The 25,100-nt window shown below is 43.2% G+C and overlaps 1 non-coding gene across 1 annotated transcript; it reads left to right on the plus strand.

The window, feature by feature from the left end:
* Nucleotides 1-9,898: 9,898 nt before the first annotated feature.
* On the plus strand, nucleotides 9,899-9,980 carry trnal-uaa (transfer RNA leucine (anticodon UAA)). The gene has a single exon. It is a non-coding gene; the product is annotated as a tRNA-Leu (tRNA).
* Nucleotides 9,981-25,100: the final 15,120 nt, after the last annotated feature.

The following is a 25,100-nucleotide window of genomic DNA, read 5'->3' on the forward strand; positions in this document are numbered from 1 at the left end:
CCAACCCCATTCCTCTCCCTCAACCCTGACTCAAAATCCTCATTCCTGATGAAGGGCTTATGACCGAAACATCGATTCTCCTGCTCCTCGGATGCTGCCTGACCTGCTGTGCTTTTAAAGCACTACACTCACGCCACTGCAAAGATGGATGAGCTCGTCTGGGGCTCTTTATCTGAGAGCGGAGACAGCTGAGAGAGAAATTGATTAATGTGCACAGAAAGGGTTTAGGTACGTGTGACAGTAATACACTTCTTATGGAAAGGGTTAATAACCAGGGATATCGATGAAAAGCTAGAGGGAGAATGTTCAGAGAAAATTTAGGAAGAATGTTTACATCCTGAGAGTGTTGTTTTTCTGGAACTCACTGTTTGAACGTGTGGTAAAGTTTAGAGTCATCAAAACACTCAGGAGTATTTAGCCGAACACTTGAGGAGCTAGAGCATGCACGGATAAAGAACAGGTACTGGAACGTGGGGCGAGGATAAATCGAAGTTTGATGAAAGACTTGAACACCGTAGCTTTGGGTGCAGTGAAATGGTGGTTAGCGCAGATCTGCAGCCCAATGAAAGACGTGTTGGACTTCTACTGCATTGTTAAGATTGCGATTCAAAGTTTGTGGGTTTGAGGCCCACCAGAATCGGAGTGTAGTTCAGATTTCAGCTGAATCAATGATTGTTCTGCTGACTCATCATCGGTTTCCATCGCCTGGAGTTCTCGTCCCTGCTACTGACCAGAGATGACTCCTCACCTTCTTGGTGGTGAATTTTGAGGGAATCGTATCATTTGAAACATAATCAGCCAAGAATCCCATTGCATGATCTGACTGTCTCGAAACACATTTTTCAGTTTATTCAGTGTCTTTTTCCATTTGGGCGACAGGTTGATGTAGATGGACTGGGAAAAGACATTGACGTGCGGAAAATGGATTGCTGGAAAAGCACAGCAGGTCAGACAGCATCCAGGGAACAGGAGAATCGACGTTTCGGGCAGAAGCCTTTCTTCAGGAATGAGGAAGGTGTGTCCAGCAGGCTAAGATAAAAGGTAGGGAGGAGGGACTTCGGGAGGGGCGTTGGAAATGCGATAGGTGGAAAGAGGTCAAGGTGAGGGTGATAGGTCAGAGTGGGGTGGGGGTGCAGGGGTCAGGAAGAAGATTGCAGGTTAGGAAAGCGGTGCTGAGTTTGAGGGATTTGAGGTGCGGGGAGGGCTAATGAGGAAACTGGTGAAATCCGAGTTCATCCCTTGTGGTTGGAGGGTTCCTAGGCGGAAGATGAGGCGATCTTCCTCCAACTGTCGTGTTGTTGTGGTCTTGCGGTGGAGGAGTCCAAAGACCTGCATATCCTTGGTGGAGTGGGAGGGGGAGTTGAAGTGTTGAGCCACAGGGTGGTTGGGTTGGTTGGACACTTTCCTCATTCCTAAAAAATGGCTTATGCCCGAGACGTCGATTCTCCTGTTCCCGAGATGCTGTCTGACCTGCTGATTTGTTTCAGCAACACATTTTCAGCTCTGATCTCCAGCATCTTCAGACCTCACTTTCTCCTCGAAGATTTTGACCTACTGCGAATCCTCTTACAAGGATTCCTTCCTTGGAGAAGCTCTCTTCATCCCTCTATCTTAGCCTGCTGGACACACTTTCCTCATTCCTGAAGAAGGGTTTATGCCCGAAACATCGATTATCTTGTTCCCTGGATGCTGTCTGACCTGCTGTGCTGTTCCAGCAACACATTTTCAGCACGTCAGCGGACTGAGCTAACCGGCTTCCATTTAATGCAAAGCTAAACAAACAGCTCAGTACACTAACAATTTGTAGTAGTTCACGTCGAATTACCTGCTACACCTTTCAACACCACCAGCTCTTCTTACACTTAACATGTTCAGTTGCAGATATTATGCAATTTCTTTCCGATGAACGCTAAATAATTTGTGAGTGTGTCACTTTTGCCTCCCCATCCAGGAAGCCCAGAATCTCTGCCCCTGTTAAATTCGCTCCTTGTGTGTCTGCAACTGGCCTTTGAAATATGCTGGAATCATCTTCTAATTTTATTTGATGTCTGAAAAGTAATCTCCGATTTCAAAATCTCAGAATAAAAAGTACCTGCTGCAAATTTCGTTGTCGTTCCTCGCTGGTTTTGAAGCTCTAACCTCTAGTTATACACTCACCTGAACGAGGTAATTTCCCTCTTATTTACCCTTACCAACCTCACATCCGCTGGAAAATCTCCATTAGGACACAACTCAGTCATTCCTGATATATGTCGCGTGAATCTTCATTTATTCCACCATCCCATTAAATCAGTTATTTTCTTCCTCGTGGCTATACCTCCCAGTAAATCTCATTTCCATCGTCTCTAACGATTTTGTATCAAGGGAACTCGGATCACACCCTTCCTAACCAAATTGAACCCCCCAACTCCCGTGTATTTCATCAGTAAATTTCACCCCGAGAAATGATGCTGGATCTAATTCAACTCATGACAACTTACCACAATGCTATGCAATCTCATTACTGGTACAGGAAAGATGAAGGCTATTTCACTTAAAGCGGAAATCTGTTGGCTGCAACAGCATTGGGTCAAATCACAGTCAAACAGGTGACTGTTTTTCTCATTTTTATTTCTTCTCAACGTGTGCTGAAGAAATACACGGCGACATAAATTAATATTGTTAGACAGAAGTAAGGTGGCGTGTTAAATCTGAGGCTCTGAGAATAGGGCAGTTTTGATTAACATTAACCACAGATTGTTCAAATCTCAGGCACATGAGATTGATAGAGAGCGATGTTGAGAGAAATAAACTATCTTGGCAAATGCCGTTGTTATGAAGTTGTGGGTGTAATGTACTTTTAATGGTGCTGAAATGCCTGGCTGCACAAAGAGTTCAGAACAAGGCAACAACATCACATTTGATGAAAACAACTAAGAACTGTGTTACATGGATACAAAAATCAAATTTGAATTCGGCCAATTAGTTTAAATTATGTCCCAATCTAGTTTGAATTTGGTATTTTTACAATGTTAAAATAAATGAAACGGTCCGACGTTTTGTGGGACAAATATCGGACATTTGGAACACTTACCCAGAGCGACAAAGAACAGCAAAGAGAGCAGTTAAAAGACCAACAGATGTAGGATGGCAGTAAAATCTCCAAGAGGTGCTTATCTGGAGAAATAGATTGCATAGAAAAAAAGCATCAACACCGACCTGGAGAAAAAATCTACAGAGGAATATACAAAGAGAACATTCGACAACTATCTGCTTTTTAAATTTGAACCTTTTTGTAAATGTTATTGGGATCGGAGTGAGGGAAGGCATTGTAGAGCAAAAGGTTTCGAGAAAGGAGTTGTAGGTTGATTATTCTCTGTCAATAAAAAGCAATAAATTTGTTATTTTTAACTTTAAGTAGTGATTTTTGGGTTGGTTCTTTGCCTCTGGAATTTTAACAGAATACAGCACGGCGGTGAATGATTTCTGTGTTGCTGGTTTACATTAGCAGAGGGGGTTTACCCCGTCACGTAACACCAGTTTCTGTGGTTGCTTTGTTCTTTCGCTCATTTGTGCATTTTGCCTCAGTAACGATTTTGAAGTTGTCCCCTCCACACAAAACGTCCGTGCTTTTGTACCATTGTACAAAAGGTGCAGTGTGTCTAAGCGACAGGGATCCCGACAATAACATTTGACGCTTATTCAATCTATCTATCCTGATATTGACCCATGGAAACAGCACTGCGCACTCTCCCCGAGTCTGGAAAACGATCCCAGATAATGTTACATCCCGCTCTCAAGGGCCTTTTCGTTCCATCGCTTTCAATTCCTCACAGAATCCGTTTCAACAGATTTTGTCACTGAGTCATTTCTTTGTTTGTGTTCAAATCCGGTGAGCAGAGGGTCACAGTTGGAGCTGAGCCCATCACCCAGAGGGCAGACCATACTCTGTGAACTGTACTCTGCTGTTCATCATTTCACTAACAGCATGTAGATGTATCTATGCTCTGCAAATTTTCACGCCTGTTTTAAGAAGCAAGATAAAAAGTTCCTGGTTCCTGCTTTTATTGTCACACAGACCAAGATTGTAAATGCTGGGAACACGCACTGGTCGAGATTGTCTTCTCACCCACATCCGTTTCCTCCCCAGCAGGTGGAAAGATGATGGTCTGAATCACTTTCTTCTGTTCCCTGTCACTCTGGGATGATGTGAGCTGTGAAATCTGTTCTCTGAGCTGGCCGTAACGTGATAAAACTTATACACATCAGGTGCAACGTGCCTGAGCGACAAGACTCGCTGCAGTAACATCCCATGCTGATTTAGACAGCAGAGCCTTCGCTGTGACTTCGAGAAGGACACAGACACAGATGACTGGGAGAGATTCTCTCTTTCCCTACAGTTCTTCACATTTCTATCATTCTTAGATGGCGTTATTTGCACAAGGTTTCCTAAAGAATATTAAGTCCTGTGGATGCGCAATCACTCTTTTGTACAGCTTTCCAGAAATTCCATAACTTCCATTACATCTAACCCCACCCACCCCGCCCCCCCTCCCCCCCGCGCTCCACAACCCCGTGTTTGATAGTGGGCTGAAAAGCGCATTCATGCTTCTCTCAAATAACACTGATTGCCAATTGAAGATGAGTTCGTCCAGCTGCCAATGATGGGAGCCCGCTTGCAAAAGAAGTGGCTAGCACAGCCTCCGGGGAACCGGAAGTCAGAATGGCAAGGAGCTGTTATTAAAACTCAGTGCGGCCTTCCCTCCGAAACACCAGAAAACCCCTATTTTTTAAACAAGGAAATTCCCCTGATTTATGGATCATGCTTCTGTTGCGGTTCTGGCTTTTTGGTCTTGGGTATGATATCGCCTCGGGTGGGTGATGTACGTGTGATAAGTCACACTTGAGCACTAGAGTTTTGCATTTGGTTCAATGCTTGACGCAGAGTGTATAATTTTGATGTGTTCGAGTTCAGAACAAGACACCGAAGCTTAAAGACACACAACAGCAACTTCTTGGAGGTCGTTACAAGACTGAGAAATGAATTCCCTAACTTCAAATGATGCTGATCCTGTTAATATGGATTTGGGCGGAGTCACCTGAAAGCCTTAATCTGTCCAAAAGTTTGTTTTACTTATGCTGTGATCTACATGTCCTTGATTAGTATGATCTGCCTTTACCAATCGCAAACAATTTTTTTCACTGTACTGAGGTTCATGTGACAATCAATCAATCAAATAAAGTCAATCAATCGACCGACATACACATTTCCTTATTGTTTGGGGGCTGCACAGCCTCACTTTGCACGGTGACATATTTTGTGATTCTGAGTGAAATCACAGTTTAGCCAACAGAATGTGGCAAGTTAGTCACAGCTTACATTGACACAACGGGGACACATCTGCGCCACAGTGTGTCACACAATAATAGTGACGACCATTTGAAATCATCCTCTGAGGTATATGCCACATGCCAGACGAAAAGCTAAAGACTGTGTGAAACTGCTATATTCAGCGCTAATAGAGCGGCCCAGCTGGAGCGTATTGGGCTCATAATCATGAAATTAATGGATTGAAAACATCCTCTACTCGTTGACAATTCCATGTTTCAGTGTGTGTACTGCTCCCCTCCAGTGTTTTTCTATAATAGATCTCCATTCTACGCATTGCGTGCTGTTTCACTTTCCGTTTCCTTTCATTCAATGTACCTGAAATGAATATTTCATACCGATACACACGGGAAATTTACACAAATGAGGAAACACACTTGTGAAGTTCTGGAAGATCTTTTCCTGTTCTCTGTTGGTGTGCTCTGATCTGATTCGCAAAACCTCTTGCCAGAGCTGGGAATAAACTGACGAAGGTGAGATACATCAGTTTTAGGGTGTTCTATGCGCATGACGCCCTGCAGTTATTCCGCACGCCGTTTCACACAGCAGTGTTCTTCCTGTGAAATGAAAAGCTGTGACTTACAATTGGATCCATTTGTTGGAGACAGAATTGCGATACATGCACAGCTCCGCATTATTAGGGTATACATCACCAAGTATGAATAACCACGGGATACACAAGCGTCAGAGAGTCGCTATGGAATCGATGGGCTGAACAGCTTCTGCTGATGCATGAGTGACGCCACACGTTGATGCTGTCCCTCTTCCTGTCTCTGGGACAGAGTGGTTGATGGTGAAATAAAGTCTCATTGTTAACCTTATCTTCTGTGTTAAACTGTCTGCAGCCCCGCAGCACAGGGACGTGGGGATGGCTCTCAGTGAGTGAGGGTTTCACTCGGATTGTCTTTATCTGGGAAAGTTGGGGCTCAGATGTCAACTGCTGTCCAATTGCAGCAAAGAAGCCGATGTTACTGTTCCAAAAACCTTTCTGCAGGATTGTTGTGTGAAGATGGAGTTTAAACAGCAAACAGGATGCACAAAAATGCCCTCACACGAATTTACCTGAGGGGAGAGAGTCCGGATTACATTTATGTCTTACCAACCAACTCAAAATCTTTATCACTTCTCAGATAAATGATATTTTTGCAGGAAGTTCCCAATCAAACTTGCTGATTCCCAGCACTTGATGGAACTGGCTGTGCCGATGAGAGTGAACTTTAGAGTGTATCCGCACTTGCCTCTCCTCACACTGCTTGCCGGTGGAGGGAAATAGCTGAATACTCTGCCGATGGAGACAACTAAGTCCATGGATAAACAGCACTGGCCTGTGAACAAGGAGACAAAATGACAAGGCGATATTCTTAAAACACTTTGATGCTTAGAAATCTGAGAACAAATTGGGATGTGGTTGGACCTGACCGAATCTCAACTGGTTTGGTTTTGGCAATGTAAGAGTGTCTAGGGCATGATCTTCGCTTAGCAGCTTGTGTTAATACTGGCACGGGAGAATGTCTTTCTTCAAGTCGCCATCGAGCCTTGGTTGTTTGATTTCACTTTTGCCCGGTCGTCCTATCAACTGATTGATAAATAGATGTAAATCATTTAGTTGCACCCTTTCAAATTCCTTTTGAGTTTTGGGGTCAGAAGTGTCATTGTAGTGGGTATGGCACAGTACCACATGTGGTAAAAGGGAAACAAGTGTTAGAGGATGTTCACCCACAGAATCCCACTCTAATTAAATCCACCATCTGGATATTCGCACAGATCTTGGCGTGCAACTTTAGGAAGTGGGAACGTGAAATGATTGAAAACAGCACTGAACAGGTCATGGTGTGGTATATGAGGAATGTCAACAATAAAGGTCATTTGGAAAGTTGGAACAGGTCTCCTTGGAGAGCAGAAGGACAAACGCTGGCCTTGTTAAACCTTTCCAAGACATGAGTGGGTTAGACAGAGGAAAAAATGAAGGGAGAATTATCCCGACGACTGAAAGAATTGAGAACGATTCGGCAGAGTTTTAAAGACATTAATAAAAGAAGAAAAATGTACATGAGGAGAAATGTTTTCACATAGGGAATGGTTAGGGTCTGACATTAACAAAGACGCAGTTTCAATCGAGTTGTTGAAAAACTCATTCAATGTTCATGTTGGAACTAAAAATGTGCAGAGTTAAAGGGAGAAGGCAAGAGAATTATACGAAAAGATAAGCATATTTATCTCTGTAGAGAGCCAGCACAGCTAAGGTGTTTTGTTACACATTTGTCATTCTGACTGGATTCACAGTTCGACCAACAGGATGCAGGGAGTTAAAGAACGGTGATATTGGCAAAGCCGGGACACATGACACAACAGAAGGTTATCCAGCACGCACATGTCACAGGGAGGATGGTGCTGTCTGAAAATCCTGCAGGGTGTCTTGCGGATCAGACACAGCAAATTTCACTATTCGAACTGAATCAGCCCTATGAAGGGAAGCCGGAGGCGCCTGCTTCAGAACTCAATTACTAAAGAAGCTGAGGCTCGAGTCCCGCCACTGCAATTTCTGTGGCTGCGGTGTGTTCAAATAAAGAGCAAAACCGGGAGTTTGCTTTGTGGAGACAGGGGCCTGTGTCCATCTTGTCATGATCATGTTCGCCTCACGCACGGTAAATCGCGGGCTCAAGCTGCTTTACGTTCCAGGCAAGTTGAGGTTCTAACAAATTGGTTATGATTCCTGGAGAGTTAACTGTGGCGTGGGAGAGTGCAGCTTTTCTCAAAGTGTCAGTGCTGTCATGGCAGTGCTCGCCTCCCGCACGGAAAAGCGCAAGCAGCTGTCCTGCTGCTTTTTGTTCCAGGCAAGTTACGTTTTTATTGGAACCGAATGGAAACTGTTATTTCATCGCTATTGTGAAACAAAGTCCTGCAGTGAAACACCTCGTCCTTATTTGGTTTTCTGGCGAGTGCGAACATAATTCAAACGAATTCCGATGTCACATGTTCTTAAATTTCTCCCCTTTCATTCATTTCCGTCCTGAAGACATCGGAAGGGAAAGGTAATGTAATCGAGACTGTGATTGGTGAAATTCACTTTTTTTTTGGACCATTCTTATTCTTACCGCTTTGTGATACTTCCACGAAAAGCAGTACCGCACTTGCATTCCTTGAGCAGGCAGCCCGTTTCCAAAACAGGGAAGAAGCTGATGCGCTGGTGTCACAGCGCACCACGGATTCCTGAACTAGTCTGTCTGTCAAATGTACCCCAAACGTCGTCTATGAAATACATCGTTTGGAAGATGTCTGTCGTTATTCAACGTGCGAGAGTTGTCACCAGAGGTCCTGAATCGTGTTTTGGAGCAGTTTGCACGTTAGTGGCTCATTCAATGAGCAACAGCAATGAAAGAAATTACACTCTCAGAGGAACCTCTGGACCTGTGCTTTCATTGCACCGCTAGTATTAAGGTGCGCCCCGAGATCTAAGCCACGTTGGAACTGAAACGGTGGAATCGACAGAGAGGCTACAGAATGACATCGCATCCATTTGGTTTTCTTTAAATCACTGACGAGCAGGAAAATGTACACGGGGAGGGCGAGTGGGGAAGTGAGGCAGTTGCAGCTCTGGTGAAATTCCTTCTTTGTGATTCACTCAGCAACCAGAGACATGTGAGGTGACTCAGGCGTGAGAGCTCTTCACATCGAGAACAAAAAGCACTCAAGGGCAGTTGGCACCTCTTCCGGAGAGGGGGTGGGGTGAGCTAATTACCTTTTGACTTCTGTAACTACGTTCAGAAACTGTCTTTTAGATTGATGTGAACAGAAACTGCATTTCTAATAAGCACCGTGGAATTTAGCAAAATTTATTGAGTCGCTTCTCGTCGACTCAGTTGGTATCCATGTGGCTCATATCCAGGTGTGAACATTTTTGCAGCGAATTGCACGGTTAAGGCAAAAAGGCAAGGAAAGTGGCATCTCGAACCGGTTCCGAGGTCAGAGCATCTTCACAATGTGCTCTGTCGTTCTCGGATTGTAATGCTACCTCCGGTTTTAGGGTGGAGAACATTCTTTGGGACTCTCATTCTGCAAAACAGACACAGTGACTGAAATGATGCTGCGCGGTATGATGTGGAACACGGCCTGCTCAGCTTTGTGCATTTTCCCTGAAGTCCGGTGTGTTTCATGTTCCGTGTAAACGTGAAAGTTGTCCTGTTTCGACCAAAGGGTGAAATCATTTAGCGAAGCAACAATCGAAATTGCAGTAATGTCAAGCAGCTCATGGTAATTTGACTAAATCATAACCGATCGTATGTTCTCACGCACTCACAGATACATTTGTAGCTGAAAAGAGTCTGAGAAGATAGACTCAGCTTAACATTGATATTTATCTGGATTGATGGGCTATCATTATCTGCAGCAAAATTGATATTGTAGACGGGCACATCCCAGCAGTTGTGCGAGTCGGAGAGGTATCATGGAACCCTTTTCACGTGACTTTGCATCTGTTGTTATGCAGCATCACAATTGGAAGTGCAAGAAAAGGGGGAAGCGCGGCTGGCTGGTAGTGTGGCCGAGCGGTCTAAGGTGCTGGATTTAAACTCCAGTCTCGAGAAAGGCGTGGGTTCGAATCCCACGGCTGCCATTTCTGCTAATCGTTTCCAACGACACAGCATGTTAAAATGCTGTTTCGACTCCTGCTGCATTTCTGTTTAAAACTGAAGAAACATATGTGTGCTTCCCGGGCAATTAACTGTGGTGTGGGAAAGTGCCGACTTTTCCGGTGTCTGTGCTGTCATGATCGTGCTCGCCTCCCGCGCGGAAAATCGCAAACAGCTCTGCTGTCCCAGACAAGTTGTGCGTTTACTGGAACCGAATGGAGGCTGTTATTTCATTGCTGCTGTGAAACAAAGTCCTGCGGTGGCACGACTCGTCGTTATTTTGTTTTCTGCCAATGGGAAAATCGTTCCAATGAATTGCGATGTCACATGTTATTGAATTTCTCCCATTTCTTTCATTTCCGTCCTGGAGACATTGGAAGGGAAAGGTAATGTAATCGAGACTGTGATTGGTGAAATTCACTTTTTATGGCCCATTCTTATTGTGTTCTTTCTTTCTCTCTTTTCAGCATTGTCTGGGAAGTGGTGGTGCACTCAGGCTCCAGTATGTTTGAAAGTGCAGTTTGGAATTGCCCTGTTGTTAGTTGTGAGATTACTTTATGGCTTATGCCCCCGGCCTGTCTCACATTTAGCATTCATGCTCGCTGTGTCTGAAAACGCATTTGGTTTGCCAGTTTTGTTTGTGTTCCGTGTTAAATGCTTTCTGTTTTGCGATTCGCTCAATACATTACGAATTAACAGGGTTTCTGAGGTAACTTCCAGCTGCAAAAATCCTCAACTGAGAATCTGGGAAAATTACCCGGAGTATGGTCAGTCGGAGCAAAAGTAAGGAAGTCGTTCGTTTCTGCAGTGTTTCACAATGCTACTTGTCCCGTGAGCAGTCGAACAGACTAAATGATTGTGCCACAGACTGCGATGGCAAGCTCCCCTAAAAAGTAATCCTTTACAGCCGGTGTAAGCAACACAATGTTATTGGCGCACACCGCGTGGAAACAGATACTTCGGTGTATCTCGTCCATGCTCACCACATAGCCAAAATTAAACAAGTCCAATTAAACAACGAGCTATTGGAAACAGAAAGATGAAAGGAAAAATGGCTTCAACTATCAGTGCTGGATGCCACTGACCCGCAGCAGTGGCGACTGCGCCTTGTTTCTGTAGTGTAGTGGTCATCACGTTCGCCTTACACGTGAAAGATCCCCAGTTTGAAACTGCGCAGAAACTGTTTTGTTCTTCTTTTACATGGACAAGAACGGAGTTTTCTTGCTTGCTGTCCCATCTGCAAACTGCCTTCGAATTTGCTTGAACAAATCTGCTCTCGTAGTGAAATGTGATGCAACTCCATTTAATTACTGTGCAAAGCATTGTAAAGCTTTTCTCCAACCTGGTTCTGATCATATGCCATTCTATTTGAGAGAGTAGTTACCGCGTTCGGATCCTTCCACGAAAAGCAGTACCGCACTTGCATTCCTTGCGCAGGCGGCCCGTTTCCAAGACAGGGAAGAAGCTGATGCGCTGGTGTCACAGCGCACCGCGGATTCCTGAACTAGTCTGTCTGTCAAATGTACCCCCAAAGTCGTCTATGAAGGACATCATTTGGAAGCTGTCTGTCGTTATTCAACGTGCGAGAGTTGTCACCAGAGGTCCTGAATCATGTTTTGGAGCAGTTCGCACGTTAGTGGCTCATTCAATCAGCAACAGCAGTGAAAGACATTACACTCTCAGAGGAACCTCTGGACCTGTGCTTTGATAGCGTCGCTAGTATTAAGGTGCGCCCCGAGATCTAACCACGTTGGAACTGAAACGGAGGAATCGACAGAGGCTACAGAATGACATCGCATCCATTTGGTTTTCTTTAAATCACGGACGAGCAGGAAAATGTAAACGGGGAGGGCGAGTGGGGAAGTGAGGCAGTTGCAGCTCTGGTGAAATTCCTTCTTTGTGATTCACTCAGCAACCAGAGACGTGAAGGTGACTCAGGCGTGAGAGCGCATCACATCGAGAACAAAAAGCACTCAATGGCAGTTAGCACGTCTACCGGAGTGGGGGTGGGGTGAGCTAATTACCTTTTGACTTCTGTTACTATGTTCAGAAACTGCCTTTCAGATTGATGTGAACAGAAACTGCATTTCTAATAAGCACCGTGGAATTTAGCAAAATTTATTGAGTCGCTTCTCGTCGACTCAGTTGGTATCCATGTGGCTCATATCCAGGTGTGAACATCTCTGCAGAGAATTGCACGGTTCAGGCAAAATGGCAAGGAAAGTGTCATCTCGAACTGGCTCCGAGGTCAGAGCATCCTCGCAATGTGATCTGTCGTTCTCGGATTGTAATGCTACCTCCGGTTTTAGGGTGGAGAACATTCTTTGGGACTCTTATTTTGAAAAACAGACACAGTGACTGAAACGATGCTGCGCGGTATGATGGGGAACACGGCCTGCTCAGCTTTGTGCATTTTCCCTGTAGTCCGGTGTGTTTCATGTTCAGTGTAAACGTGAAAGTTGTCCTGTTTCGATCAAAGGATGAAATCATTTAGCAAAGCAAGAATCGAAATTGCAGTAATGTCAAGCAGCTCATCGTTTTTTGACCAAATCATAACCGATCGTATGTTCTCACGCACTCACAGATACATTTGTAGTTGATAAGATTCTGAGAAGATTGATTCAGCTTACCATTGATAGTTGTCTGGATTGATGGGCTATCTGCCGCGAAATTGATATTGTAGACGGGCACATCCCAGCAGTTGTGCGAGTCGGAGAGGGATCATGGAACCCTTTTCACGTGGCTTTGCATCTGTTGTTATGCAGGAGCACAATTGGAAGTGCAAAAAAATGGGGATGTGCAGCTGGCTGGTAGTGTGGCCGAGCGGTCTAAGGCGCTGGATATAGACTCCAGTCTCGACAGAAGCGTGGGTTCGCCTCCCACCGCTGCCATTTCTGCTGATCGTTTCCAGCGACGCAGCTTGTTAAAATGCTGTTTCGACTCCTGCTGCATTTTTGTTTAAAATCGAAGAAAAATGGGTTTGCTTCCAGGGCAATTAACTGTGGTGTGGGAAAGTGTCGACTTTTCCGGTGTCTGTGCTGTCATGATCGTGCTCGCCTCCCTCGTGGAAAATCGCAAACAGCTCTGCTGTCCCAGACAAGATGAGCGTTTACTGGAACCGAATGGCGACTGAGATTTCATTGCTGTTGTGAAACAAAGTCCTGCGGTGGCACGACTCGTCGTTATTTTGTTTTATGGCCAATGGGAAAATCGTTCCAATGAATTGCGATGTCACATGCTATTGAATTTCTCCCATTTCCTTCATTTCCGTCCTGGAGACATCGGAAGGGAAAGGTAATCTAATCGAGACTGTGATTGGTGAATTCACTTTTTATGGCCCACTCTTGTTATGTTCTTTCTTTCTCTCTTTTCAGCATTGTCTCGGAAGTGGTGGTGCACTCAGTCTCCAGTATGTTTAAAGAGTAGTTTGGAATTGCCCTGTTGTTAGTTGTGAGATTACTTTATGGCTCATGCCCCCGGACTGTCTCACATTTAGCATTCATGCTCGCTGTGTCTGAAAATGCATTTGGTTTGCCAGTTTTGTTTGTGTTCCGTGTTAAATGCTTTCTGTTTTGCGATTCGCTCAATACATTACGAATTAACTGGGTATCTGAGGTAACTTCCAGCTGCAAAAATCCTCAACTGAGAATCTGGGAAAATTTCCCGCAGTATGGTCAGTCGGAGCAAAAATAAGGAAGTCGTTCGTTTCTGCAGTGTTTCACAATGCTACTTGTCCCGTGAGCAGTCGAAAAGACTAAATGATTGTGCCACAGACTGCGACGGCAAGCTCCGCTAAAAAGAAATCATTTAAAGCTGGTGTAAGCAACACAACGTTATTGGGGTACACCGCGTGGAAACAGATACTTCGGTGTATCTCGTCCATGCTCACCACACAGCCAAAATTAAACAAGTCCCATGAAACAACGAGCGATTGGAAACAGAAAGGTGAAAGGTAGAATGGCTTCAACTGTCAGTGCTGGATGCCACTGAGCCGCAGCACGGCTGGCGGAGGCTAGTTTCTGTAGTGTAGTGGTCATCACGCTCGCCTTACACGCGAAAGGTGCCCATTTCGAAAGTGCGCAGAAACTGCTTTGTTCTTCAACTGCGGCCTTTTACATGGTCAAGAACGGAGTTTTCTTGCTTGCTTTCCCATCTTCAAACCTGCCTTCGAATTTGCTTGAACAAATGTGCTCTCGTAGTGAAATGTGATGCAACTCCATTTAATGACTGTGCAAAGCATTGTCAAGTTTTTCTCCAACCTGGTTCTGTTCATATTCCATTCCGTTTGAGAGTGTAGTTACCGCCTTCTGATCATTTCACGAAGAGCAGTAACGCATTTACATTCCTTGCGGAGGCGGCCCGGTTCAAAGACAGGGAAGAAGCTGATGCGCTGGTGTGACAGCGCACCACGGATTCCTGAACTAGTCTGTCTGTCAAATGTACCCCAAAGTCGTCTCTGGAAGACCTCATTTGGAAGCTGTCTGTCGTTATTCAACGTGCGAGAGTTGGCACCAGAGGTCCTGAATCATGTTTTGGAGCAGTTCGCACGTTAGTGGCTCATTCAATCAGCAACAGCAACGAAAGAAATTACACTCTCAGAGGAACCTCTGGACCTGTGCTTTCATAGCGTCGCTCGTATTAAGGTGCGCCCCGAGATCTAAGCCACGTCGGAACTGAAACGAAGGAATCGACAGAGAGGCAACAGAATGACATCGCATCCATTTGGTTTTCTTTAAATCACTGACGAGCTGGAAAATGTACACGGGGAGGGCGAGTGGGGAAGTGAGGCAGTTGCAGCTCTGGTGAAATTCCTTCTATGTGATTCACTCAGCAACCAGAGACGTGAAGGTGACTCAGGCGTGAGAACTCTTCACATCGAGAACAAAAAGCACTCAAGGGCAGTTAGCACCTCTTCCGGAGTGGGGGTGGGGTGAGGTAATTTTCTTTTGACTTCTGTTACTATGTTTAGAAACTGCCGTTTAGACTGACGTGAACAGAAACTGCATTTCTAATGAGCACCATGGAATTTAGCAAAATTTATTGAGTCGCTTCTCCTCGAATCCCGCACAGGTTTCCTACTCAGTTGGTATCCATGTGGCCCATGTGAAGGAATGAACATCTCTGCTGCAAATTGCATGGTTAAGGTAAAAGGCAAGGAAAGTGGCATCTCGAACTGGCTCCGAGGTCAGAGCATCCTCACAATGTGATCTGTCGTTCTCGGATTGTAATGCTACCTCCGGTTTTAGGGTGGAGAACATTCTGTGGGACTCTTATTCTGCAAAACAGACACAGTGACTGTAACTATGCTGCACGGTATGATGTGGAACACGGTCTGCTCAGCTTTGTGCATTTTCCCTGTAGTCCGGTGTGTTTCGTGTTCCGTGTAAACGTGAAAGGTGTCCTGTTTCGAGCAATGGGTGAAATCATTTAGCAAAGCAAGAATCGAAATTGCAGTAATGTCAAGCAGCTCATGGTTATTTGTCCAAATCCGAACCGATCATATGTTCTCACGCACTCACAGATAAATTTGTAGCTGAAAAGAGTCTGAGAAGATACAGTGAGCTTTCCATTGATTTTTGTCTGGATTGATGGGCTATCATTATCTGCTGCAAAATTGATGTCGTAGACTGGCACATCCCAGCAGCTGTCCTTGTCGGAGAGAGATCATGGAACCCTTTTCACGTGCCTTTGCATCTGTTGTTATGCAGGAGCACAATTGGAAGTGCTAGAAAACGGGGCCCGTCGCTTCGTTGGTCGTGTTGCCGAGCGGTCGAAGGCGTTGGATGAAGGCTCCAGTCTCGATAGAGGCGTGGGTTTAAATCCCACCGCCGCCATTTCATCGTCATCCTACGATGCAGCTTGTCCAAATGCTGCTTCCGCCACTGCTGCATTTCTGTTCAAAACAGAAGAAAAATAGGTTTGCCTCACGGGGAATTAACTGTGGTGTGGACAAGTGCCGAATTTTCCGAAGCGTCTGAGCTGTTATGGTCGTGTTTGCCTCACGCGCGCAAGATCGCATGTTGCTTTACGTTCCAGGCAAGTTGTGTTTTTACTGGAACCGAATGGAGACTGTTATTTCATCGCTGTTGTGAAACAAAGTCATACAGTGACTCGGCTCGTCGTAATTTGGTTTTCTGGCCAATGAGAAAATCATTCCAATGAATTTCGATGTCATATGTTATTGAATTTCTCCCATTGCCTTCATTTCCGTCCTGGAGACATCGGAAGGGAATGGTAATCTAATCGAGACTGTGATTGGTGAAATTCACTTTTTATGGCTAATTCTTATTATTGCTAGTTGTGAGATTACTTTATGACTCATGCCCTCGGACTGTCTCACATTTTGCATTCATGCTTCGCTGTGTCGGAAAATACATTAGGTGTGCCAGTTTTGTTTGTGTGCCGTATTAAATGCTTTCTGCTTTGCGATTCTCTCAATAAATTTCGAGTTAACGGGGTTTCTGAGGTAACTACCAGCAGCGAAAATCCTCAACTGAGGATCTGGGAAAATTTCACGGAGTGTGGTCAGTCGGAGCTAAAGTAAGGAAGGCGTTCGTTTCTGCAGTGTTTCACAATACTGCCTTTCCCGTGAGCAGTCGAACAGACTAAATGATTGTGCCACAGACTGCGACGGCAAACTCCGCTAAAAAGTAATGCTTTAAAGCCGGTGGAAGCAACACGACATTATTGGGGTACACCAAGTGGAAACAGATACTTCGGTGTATGTCGTCCAAGGTCACCACATAGCCAAAATTAAACAAGTCCCGTTCCCCAGCATTTGGCCACAATCCCTCTGAACCCATCCTATCCAGAAACTCATCCGATTACCTTTGCAATTGTCTGAGTGGAATAGACTCCTCCACTTCCTCTGGTAGCTCCTTCCAATCACGCACAACTTTCTGTGTGGGAAATGTGCCTCAGGTCCTTTGTCAATTTCAGTCTATGGATTCTTCTGTAAATGAAGAACAGTAGAGGTCCTTTACAGGTCTGTGAGAGAGTTGTCCTGAGCTGGGGTAGGTCGAGTTGCAGGGAATGTAGGTACCGGCGCATGGCTGCAAGCGTGGAGCGGAGGATCCGGAGGGAGGTCCGTTGCTGGAGGCTGCGGATTTGTTGCAGCTACTGGTAGTCCTGGTTGGGTCCAAATTGTGTTGGTCGGAAGGTGATCTGGAGTCCATGGGGGATCAGTCGGTTCCGTCAGCAGGTGCTGAGAAAGGAGATTTGGCTGGGGGTTCACCCTCCTTCGACTGAGCGAACTGGTCCTCACCCTGAACAACTTTTCTTTCCAATCCTCCCACTTTCTCCAAACAAAAGGAGTAGCCATGGGCACGCGCATGGGCCCCAGCTATGCCTGCCTCTTCGTAGGGTATGTGGAACAATCCATCTTCCGCAACTACACTGGCCCCACCCCCCATCTTTTCCTTCGCTACATTGATGACTGTATCGGCGCTACCTCGTGCTCCCACGAGGAGGTTGAACAGTTCATCCACTACACTAACACCTTCCACCCCGACCTCAAATTCACCTGAACAGTCTCGGACTCCTCCCTCCCCTTCCTGGACCGTTCTGTTTCTATCTCAGGCGACCGAATCAACACAGACATCTACTACAAACCAACCGACTCCCACAGCTACCTGGACTGCACCTCCTCCCACCCGGCCCCCTGTAAAAACGCCATCCCATTCTCCCAATTCCTTCGTCTCCGCCGCATCTGCTCCCAGGAGGACCAGTTCAAAATACGTACAACACAGATGGCCTCCTTCTTCAAGGACCGCAATTTCACCCCCGACGTGGTCGACGGTGCCCTCCAACGCATCTCCTCCACTTCCCGCTCCTCCGCCCTTGAGCCCCGCCCCTCCAACCGCCACCAGGACAGAACCCCACTGGTCCTCACCTACCACCCCACCAATCTCCATGTACAGCGCATCATCCGCCGTCACTTCCGCCACCTCCAAACAGACCCCAGCACCAAGGATATATTTCCCTCCCCTCCCCTATCAGCTTTCCGTAGAGACCACTCCCTCCGCGACTCCCTTGTCAGATCCACACCCCCCACCGACCCAACCTCCACTCCCGGCACCTTCCCTTGCAAACGCAGGAGGTGCAACACTTGCGCCCACACCTCCCCCCTCACTTCTCTCCAAGGCCCCAAAGGAAACTTCCATATCCGCCACAGATTCACCTGCACCTCCACCCACATCATCTACTGCATCCGCTGCAGCCGGTGTGGCCTCCTCTATATTGGGGAGACAGGCCGCCTACTTGGGGAGCGATTCAGAGAGCACCTCTGGGCCACCAGGACGAACCAACCAACCACCCTGTAGCACAGCATTTCAACTCCCCCTCCCACTCCACCGAGGATATGCAGGTCATTGGACTCATCCACCGCCAAACCACAACAACGCGACGGTCGGAGGAGGAGCGTCTTATCTTCCGACTGGGAACCCTCCAACCACAGGGGATGAACTTGGACTTCACCAGTTTCTTCATCCCCCCTCCCCCCACCTTGTCTCAGCCGAATCCCTCCAGCCCGGCACCGCCTTCCTGACCTGCAGTCTTCTTCTTGATCTCTCCGCCTCCATCCTACTCCGACCTATCACCCTCACCTTGACCTCTTTCCACCTATCACATTTCCAACGCCCCTCATCCAAGTCCCTCCTCCCTACCTTTTATCTTCTCCTGCTGAACACTCTCTGCTCATTCCTGAAGAAGGGCCTGTGCCCGAAACGTCGAATCTCCTGTTCCCTGGATGCTGCCTGACCTGCTGTGCTGTTCCAGCAATAAAGTTTCAACTTTGTCAATTTCAGTCCACTCACCTTCAACCTATGCTCTCGAGTTTTCAACTCACCCAACTTGGGTTAAACACATAAATACTCAGTTTACAACCTTCCGTAAGATCATGTCGCAGCCGTTACGCTGCAGGGAAAGTCGTCCCAGCCTATTCCACCTCGCCCTATGGTCTAAACATTGACGACATCCTTGTCTATATTTTGTCATCAATTTCACTTGTCTTTTTTTTACGTTTTCAAGATGTCAATTGTGCTGGACAACAACGAGCTATTGGAAACAGAAAGGTGAAAGGTAGAACGCCTTCAACTTTCAGTGCTGGATGCCACTAAACCGCAGCGGGGGCGCCTGCGGTTTATTTCTGTAGTGTAGTGGTCATCACGTTCTCCTCTCGCTCGAAAAGTCCCCCGTTCGAAACTGCTTTGTTCTTCAACTGCAGCCTTTTACATGGATAAGTGCGGGGCATTCTTGTTTGCTTTCCCATCTGCAAACCTGCCTTCGAATTCGCTTGAACAAATCTGCCCTCGTAATGAAATGTAATTCAACTCCATTTAATTACTGTGCAAAGCATTGTAAAGCTTTTCTCCAACCTGGTTCTGATCATATGCCATTCCGTTTGAGAGTGTAATTACCGCCTTCTGATCCTTCCACGAAGTGCAGTACCGCATTTGCATTCCTTGCGCAGGCGGCCCTGTTCAAAGACAGGGAAGAAACTGATGCGCTGGTGTCACAGCGCACCACGGATTCCTGAACTTGTCTGTCTGTCAAATGTACCCCCAAAGTCGTCTCTGAAAGGCCTCATTTGGAAGTTGTCTGTCGTTATTCAACGGGCGAGAATTGGCACCAGAGGTCCTTAATCATGTTTTGGAGCAGTTCGCACGTTAGTGGCTTATTCAATCAGCAACAACAATGAAAGAAATTACACTCTCAGAGGAAACTTTGGACTTTCACCAGAGCTGCAACTGCTTCACTTTCCCACTCGCCCTCCCCGTTTACATTTTCCTGCTTGTCAGTGATTTAAAGAAAACCAAATGGATGCCATGTCATTCTGTAGCCTCTCTATAGATTCCTCCATTTCAGTTCCAGCATGGCTTAGATCTCGGGGCGCACCGTAAGTCTACCGACGCCACGAAAGCACCCCTGTTACCTCAGTGTGATGTCAGGCCATCTATTCGAAAAAAAATGACCCTCTAAAGAGTAACCCACCCAAACACTTTTCCCGATCGTAATTCTTCACATTTACTGCTGACTAATACACACATCCCAGAACACAATAATGTGCAATTTAGCATGGCCAGCTCATCTAACCTGCACATGTTTGGATTGTGGGAGGACACCACAGCGAAGTCACATCGATTTGAGGAGAACGTGCAAAGTCCCCACTGTCACCCGAGGGGGGTGAATCTAACCGCTGTCCCTGGCGCTGTGAGGCAGCTTTGCCAACCACTGAGGTACCCTGAAATCTTATGCTATAAGGGAAACCAGTGAAAGATACGATAAAACAAGTGTCAAATGAACACTCTCCGATATTGTCAAAGCATGTCAATCTTACATTCAATACGAATAAGTGTATTGAAAACAAAACAAATAAAAATCCCGGCAATTCACGAATGAACAACAATTAAAAATTTAATTTGATCAAAGGTCATAACAATATTCAGACGAATTGCAATTGAAATTAGCTGACTAATGAATAATTGGAAGTGACATATATTCACTTCACGCCGAAGAAAGCGACTTGTTTTTCCCCTTGTTACATAGCAAAATAACAAGTGTGTGCGTACGTGTGTGTGTGTGTGCGTGTGCGTGTGTGATTGAAATGTTTGAATCATGTTCTTTCTAACAAAATAACTGATGACTTACGATCACTCAGCTTTGTCACCTTTAAGACCACAACATTCTGAAACATTTTCCAGGAATTTGCAACCAGAAGAACTGGTTGCAATGACATTCCTATGAAATTCCTTTTCATAGGAACCCACAGAGAATAAGTAGCGGACACTGTGAATTAGTGAGTCACTGCAAGCATTCAACTGAAGACAACATCCCCTCTTTCCAAAAATGTTCAAAATTTAAAAAATCAAAATTTATTGCCATTGTTGAATGAAAGAATAAAGAGATGCTAATTCTTTTTTATTTGATTATGTTGCATGAAACATCCATAAGTCGTATTGTGATTACAAACACAATAAATGTGAGCATTGAAGCCAAATAATTAATTGAATTCAACTATGTTTCAACAGGTAAAGTAAAAATGGATATTTACAATGATTGAGAGATTGTGCATTGCAATATCTTTACAGTGGTTCATGTACTGTGCCATATATCCACATTTGCGCAACCTACTAGATTGAATAATTATTATTTTTATTATAAATTAGCAACAATTGAATTATTAAAATCTGTCAATGCATTAAAGAATAATGAAAAATCTATTTTTCCAAGTGATTGAGCAATGTCTGGAAATGAACTGGAATTAATTCAGTGAAAAGTAATTACATTTTCCTGAATTTTAAGGCTGAGATTACCGTGATCATTCAAATGAGCAAACATCAGATATTTACAATGATGTTGGATGGGAAGTCATTGGTTCCCTTGTGGGGTAGTTGACCTGAAAAATAAATGCATTTTCATACTGTACTGTTAGTACTCAGAAATAATGGATTAAATCTAAATGTGAATCTCACTATACTTGTTCAAAAGACTTTATTAATTAATGTGCCATCATTGTAATGGCAATGACTTAATAATTAATGATGTCTTTTGAAGAATTAAAATGATTCAATATTTCAAAAGCACTTTGCTGTGATTTTGATTGGATATTTATTTAGATTAGTAAACTGAGGAATAAAACATAGTACCGAGCTTTATGGATTGAAGGAAAATGAGCCATTCAGTGACTATTGAGCAAACTGCTTCTTTTTTTTAAAAGTCAAAAATGTACGTAATGCAAGAATTGTGAATTTCCATCCACTGGGTTCCTTGTAGAGATATGTTACATCGATTTGTATGATTAATATTATGATCAATGTTTAAAGATTGGTGTCAGAATTAGGAAGAGAATTAGTAGATCATGAAAGTGAGCTTGAATTGAACAAACAATGTAGTCAATGACATGTGGTATATAAGCGATTTTAATCATGTTGTCATTATTGTACAATGATGAATAATGTTGGAATAGAAATGACAAAAAAATCAACATGGTCAAAGCAATTCTTTTCTTACAATGAAATGAAAACAATAATCATTTTGTAGCAAGCATGATTTGAAATAGCAGTTTTTTAATGTGACATATACAGTGAAGACTAACCTTTTTGCAAAAATGTAGGAATTTCACAAATTTAAAATGCAGTGTTTGTTCAATTTGTAATAAAAATGGTTATAATTTGAATTGTCTTTTGTACACAGACAACTAAAATCGAGCTTTAAAACTGTTGGAATGACAAAAATTTGGTTCCCAATGTTATTGTAGTTCAGTCAATATCCGTGATAAAGTAGAATTATTGGTTTAAACAATATAAATCAACATTAACGACTGAACTGAAATATAACACATCAATTGCATTAACTGCATAGAATAGTAAATAAATGTTTACTGTTATCATTTGTCCAAGGTAAAATAAGATACTTACTCAGGTTATTCCACTGAATAGTAATCAGCTGATGATGAATATCTTTGTATCGTTTTATATGCACTGTTTTGTGTGAACATTGATTTCAATAAATTGAGATATTTACATGAATTAGGAACAGACTGATAATTGGGTGTGAAAGATCTTATTTAAGATTAGACAATTTTTAGTGTTCACTAGATTTGCTGAACATAACGCACTGAAGACATCATGCAGTAAATGAGATTAGATAGAAATATGCAAATTCAATTTTCAAATGAATGCTCTCGGATATTTTCACAGCATTTCAATCTTACACTCAATATAAATAGGTGAGTGAAAAACTAAAAATAAATTTCAGACAATTCATAATCAGATCAATAATTAAAAATTGATAAATAGTAGGAAGTGGCATTTGTTTATTTTACTGAAGAAGAACTTGATGTTTTTCTCATATTTATAGCTTTGAAGCATCAAGTTCTATGTGCAGTCTGAACTCAGCTCTTCAGAACAAAAGAAAATCAATGAATATCTTTACTTTACATATTTCATCTTTGTGAGTGCAACATTCTCAAATATTTTCCAACGAATATTGATTGAGTTAAAATTAGATGCATTCTGCTTCAGTGAAATGAAGAAAATCCATAGCAGATACTGTGATTCTTCGAATGAACAACAAATGGAAGCATATCTAATGTTGAATTGAAAGACAATTTATTCGATTCTTAGATATTTTCTAATCAACATTCAGAGCTGCTCTGGAACAGCTCTGTACAAGGTGGGAATTGAAATTGTACCCTCTGGTCTCGTAACAGAGACACGACCAGAATTGCACAAGACTCCTTCATAACATTCCCAACCAGGCTGGGCAGGGCTGAAAACTAATCAGATGTTTATTGTGATAATTGGATTGGAATTAAATGGTTGGATATTGTGTGTACTCTTCTGAAAATTCAGTAATAATTTACAATAATGATGGGACTTAACAAATGTCTTAATTAAACATGATTTTTATGATCACTTATGGAATGACAGCTTGACAGGATTGTGTGATTACTGTGCATTATAAATAAAAAATGAATACCATTATTCTTTATGGTCAGAAGTTTCTCATTTTCTGAAATGCAAATTAAAATGTTTTTGATCTATATGTAAATTGGAACAAACTGATGAATTGGTCAGTCAATGTGCCTATTCAGCTAAAGGCAACTTTCATTCTTTCCGAAAATCTATGATTTCTAAGAAGTCACCATTTCCTGTGATTATTTAATGAAATAAGAGTGATGTCAACCCTTTTCGGTGTACTTCAAAAAAATTCAAACGTGTTTCCAAGTTTAAAATGAAAAGCAATATTCAGAATGATTGAGAGATTGTACATTGCAATGTCCTTGCATTAGTTATTATTTGGAAACATAGTTCCACAATTACACCCCTTACCGAATTGAACAATTATTAGATATCGGCAACAAATCGATTTGAAAACTTTTATTAATGAATTTAAGAATAATGAGGTATCTCCTCTTACTATTCCACTGAGTAATGTTCAGAAACAAAGAGAAATATTGCAGTAACTGGCGTTCTCTGAATTCCAATGGTTGAGAAAACTGTGATCTTTCAAATGAGCAAAAGATAGATATTTACAAATGATGTTGCAATGGCAATTGTTGGTCTTTTGTGGGTATATTGGCCTGATCCAACATGTTTTAATATTGTAGCACTCACACTAAGAAATATGGAAGATATTAAAAGCACATTGTGCTTATTATAAAGCCTAAGTTAAAGTATTGCGTAATTATTGTAATTGATCGTTGTTTCTAAAATCCTGATCGATAAATTGACTTAATATTTTGAATACACTTTGCTCTGATGTTAATTGTATATTCATTAAGATTAATAAATTGAAAATTAAAATATAAAACGTGACTTTAATAATTAAAAAAACTCAGCAACGTTTGAACACAGTTCAACATTTTTTTGGTCTGTTGATGTCTCTTTTATTAATGTATCTTTTATCATGATAAATGTTTAGACAAATGTCAGAACTAGGAAGAAAATAATTAGGCCGGGAAAGTGAGTATTATTATGAACAAAACATCGAGTTAATAACATTTGCTACAGGAACTCATTTTGTAGCAAATGACTAATAATTGTGTGATTATTGTTCATTGACAACTAATGTTGGAAGAAAATGAAATTATCTCAAAACGAAATTAAAATAAATATCATTTTGGAGGTCACATGATTTAAAAAACGGAAACTGTCACTTAATGTGGGATTTGAGCTGAAAAATCGTTCTTGCCACCAGCCCCCCCCCCCACCCCAATGTAGACTTTTCATGAAATTAAAATTTAGTATTAGTTGAACTAAATAACAAATGGATGTACCTACATTGTTTTCATGTACACGAAAAAAATAAAACAATTTTTACATGAAAATGATATCGCTCTGCAAGTAATAATTTCACAGATAGTAAGTGTTTGTATTGAATTTAAATGTCACCATAGCTGTAGGAGTGATTTCCCTTGATAGGGAATGAAGACTGAGGAGATCGGCAGAACTCAGGCAAGTGGAAGATGTTTACTCATGTTGCAATCAGTTAATGCAGGGATCATCCCCCGAGGCCAATCTAAGAAGGGAGGTCCATGACACACTGTGACGTGTACAGTAAAAAGCAGTATTTTTACACACTTTCTGTATTACAATGTCCAC

This window comes from Chiloscyllium plagiosum, unplaced genomic scaffold (genome assembly GCF_037043375.1).
Source record: "Chiloscyllium plagiosum isolate Xiang-an unplaced genomic scaffold, Cpla_swu_hap1 HiC_scaffold_38, whole genome shotgun sequence".
NCBI classification, from domain to species: domain Eukaryota; kingdom Metazoa; phylum Chordata; class Chondrichthyes; order Orectolobiformes; family Hemiscylliidae; genus Chiloscyllium; species Chiloscyllium plagiosum.